General features: G+C 38.4%; 1 pseudogene; it reads right to left on the bottom strand.

Moving 5' to 3' along the window:
- LOC101563274 overlaps nt 1-3,793 on the bottom strand; it is an 8,900-nt pseudogene that overhangs the window by 2,937 nt on the left and 2,170 nt on the right.

Below are 3,793 nucleotides of genomic sequence, written 5' to 3'. Positions count from 1 at the left end.
GGGCAGGGGAGAGAGAAGGGGGAAAAGGTGAGGGAGGAGAGGGGAGAGGGGAAAGGAGTGAAGGGGGAGAGGGGAGAAGGGAGAGAGGAGAGGGGACGGGGACAGGGGAGGAAAGGGGAGAGGGGAACGAGAGACAGAGGCAGAGAGACAGAGGGGAAAGAGAAGAGGGGGAAGGGGAGAAGGGGGAGGGAGAGAGGAGAGGGGAGAGAGACAGAGACAGACAAGGACAGAGAAATGCAGATAGATGCAGAAAGAGAGAGACAGAGAGACAAAGACAGAGACAGAAACATGCATAGGGAAATGAGAGAGAGAGAGAGAGAGAGAGAGAGAGAGAGAGAGAGAGAGAGAGAGAGAGAGAGATATTCATTATATTGTATACTGTCTACTGAGATCTGAGATTAGGGTAGTAACAATCCAGTGGACTGACTCAGCAAATACCTACTCTTAATCTCACCACCCTTAATCCCAGCATTGTAGTACAAATCAATAACACACTCTAGATTCAGCCACTCCAAAAAGAAAAAAAGAAGAAGAAAAGAAAAGAAAGGAGAGGAAAGAAACAAGCAAACAGAAACCCTGTGACTGCATGAGGCTTTGGCAGGACATCTAGACACAAACCATAGTGTCATTAAAGCAAGATCTCCTTGTCTTAAATGGAAGACATGGGAGAAAAAGCAGGTAAGGCTCTACAGAGGTTAACAAACATCAGAGTTTCCTTCCCCTCACGAGGAGGCTCTCCAGATTTTTCACGAGAACGTATTCTATTGAACTTTCTCTTGCTGGTTACGGATCTCATCTTCATTTCTCAGTCCAGTGGTTTTCAATCTGAGCATATTTCAAAATTTTTATAGGACACCCAGGAGTCACAACAGAGTATTTAGAAAATTTCACTGCTTGCTACGGTAGAAGCAAGGTTCATATAAGTTTCTTTTGCTAAAGAAAGATTTTGCTTATCTAGTGTTAAACAGAAAAATTATAACAGGTTATTTTGCCCAGTGTGGAATGGAATCCAGTATAGTATTTCATTACCTGCTGATTTGGACTACAGTGGATGAATACTTACTGAAATTAACTTCACTATTCATTAAATTAATTTAACACATTTATTGTGAATCCACTCTTCCATGGAGACTGCTCTGTTAGGGTTACACAATTAAATAAATTGTAATCTCTGCCCTCGAGATCTTGCAGTTTTTACTGGTTAAAGTATATAAGTGAATACTGGCAATGTCAGAAGTTGTTGACTTGAGCCTTTTACAGATCAGAGTATTAAGATGGCTTTACTTTTTATACTTAATTTTCATGGAAAACCCACTGCTATTATGGACTACTGGACTATATTGGAATATTTTGCTGAATTTATACACCTACAATATGTAAATGACAACAGAATGCCCTTCTCTGACAAAACTAACCAGAAAAGGGGGATAAAAATGAAGGACCATTTTGTATCTGTATACTCAAAATAGTTAGGATAGATATACAGCTTCATTCCCTTAATTCAATGAATAGAGAGATTTCTTCTAATAGGGTTTGTGGACAGGATCAGGTCTGCATCTTGCACAATGAGTAACCACTAAGACAACAATATGCAATGTATTAATTATTGAAACTGTGCTAGTAATTGGTTTTGAAACTGCCTCATTGCTATTTGTTTCTCAATAAAATTATGTTCTAAAAAGTTTATGTGAGTAACATCTGTATGATGGAGTTGTAATAAAGGGCTGAGTTCACCTTATACATCATTTTGGGTATCAGCAAGCCCTGATAAGTCGGCTGATAGTTATCACAATATAGTTTCTATTAAGTGTGTCTTTTTCTCACTCATTGAATGTGATTTCATTTAGTGGCTATCGAGAAATACCTCATGGTTTCTCTAGCACTACCTACAACTCTTTTCCGTGAAGAACATTGCATATATATATACACACTGATACCAGATCCAGAGTTGGTCATGTATTATTTACGTGACAAATGTGAAAGCTACATCTCGCAGAGGATTTGCGCTAACTGGATGAAACTTAGTGTTGTAAGACTTTAATCCACCCTGAACAACACCAAGAAGTGAATATAATCACTACTTCAACTTGTGGATGAAGAAACTGAGGCTCAGAAAATGAGTGACCTTCCCCAGCATCACCTGAGGAGATTGGCAGGTCCACTTGCCTTATCCTATTCTTCTTCATAGACTTCACTGTGACTGATCGAGGGATCGTTTTGGGCTTTGAAAATGTTGATATTTTCAGCATCAATTACATTATCCTAGAATATTCTATGCAGCCCTTATCCTCTGCCTGGAAGGAATTAAACCAATTTCCTCACTCTCTGTGAGCTCTGCCCATTTTTTTTAGCTCAGGGCTCCTTGGTAATTCTTCTCAGCAGGTTATTCTTTCTTCATCCTCATGGAATGTCATTCTTTCCATGCACAAAATTGCAGTTCATGCTGTCACAGGAGTTCAGCATGCCAATTTTTAGGATTCTCCTCTTCTAGTACTTTCTTCCATTAATTTGAGTTGCCTGTCTTTCTATCCCAAAGAATATCTTCTTTCTCCATTCACGAGATCACCACACTAGTCTGATCTCTGTCCTTTGTTCCCAAGTTCATAATCCCTAGCCACAAAGTAGGATATACGCCATTTGTTTTCCATCTTTGGGGGTTATAGTCCTGCACAGCTTTCTTTCTGGTGTTGGAAAGTTTTCATTTTAAATATTTCATTCCATTGTCTAACAGCATCTCTGTCGTATGTGAAAGGAAACTTTGCTTGAAGTTTCCCTCCTCATAGCTGCCAATGCCTAACGATGCTTGTTGTGTTTTCAGCAAAGAACATCACACTTGCATATAACACACAGTTATATCTTGTCATAGAGAAATATGAACATTCTCAGAAGAAAATATAGACATAAAATGTTAATGACTATTTCTATGTGTATAAGATAGCAGTCATTTTATTTTTTCTTTTTATCTCTGGTTGGAAATGTGCATAGATAACACAAAAAGGAAGACTTTATGGAAAATCTCATGGTAAAACCTACAGTGCTTAAAAGCAGAAAACAACTGAAACTACATCATCTATGACTATCATCATAGTTCAGTGGTGCCGGTCACAATCGGGGAAATGCTACCAGCAAGGTTATTACCACTAGTTATGCATTTACAGATCAGGGAATGCTGCTACACTTTGCTCAAATTTTTCCCTTGTGTAGATCAAAAAATTGTGATGTCCAACTGTTTCTTATTACCAACAACTTCCTCAAATTCTAGAAACACTTTTGTCATACAAAGAATTCTACTTAATTATTTTTCCTATTTAATTTTCTCTGGACATGTGCATTGCTCTCAGAAGCTAAATAATGCTTTTAATTGTACTGATCAGCAATTGAATATTTTTTTTCCTAAAAAAACTAAAGTGAATAAAAAGTAGTAAAAATTCAATTAGAAATGATACAGAATTTCGCTAAACAAAATAATAGCAATTGACCAATGGTTGGTTATATTCCACATTATTGTTTTCAAATTAGTTGTTAAGATTACCAGATATAGGGCCAGGGAAGTGGCTCAGCAGAATAAGTGCTTGCCTGGCAAGCACAAGGTCCTGACTTTAATCCCTGGTTCAGAAAAAATAATTATCAGATCTAAGCATGTGAAATTGGTCAAAAAAGTTATTAAAAGTTCAAAGGGAGGGGCCGGTGAAATAGCTCAGTGATCTAAAGCACCTGCTTAGGCAACGTTAAGCAAGCACACAGTGACTGCAACTCGATCCCTGGTGCCACATGCCATGCCAGCCCCACCCCC

This window comes from Octodon degus, unplaced genomic scaffold, assembly GCF_000260255.1.
Source record: "Octodon degus isolate 3935 unplaced genomic scaffold, OctDeg1.0 scaffold00062, whole genome shotgun sequence".
Taxonomy (NCBI): Eukaryota; Metazoa; Chordata; class Mammalia; order Rodentia; family Octodontidae; genus Octodon; species Octodon degus.
The sequence above is the reverse complement of the archived record's forward strand: the minus strand, read 5'-3'. Positions and strand labels throughout refer to the sequence as shown.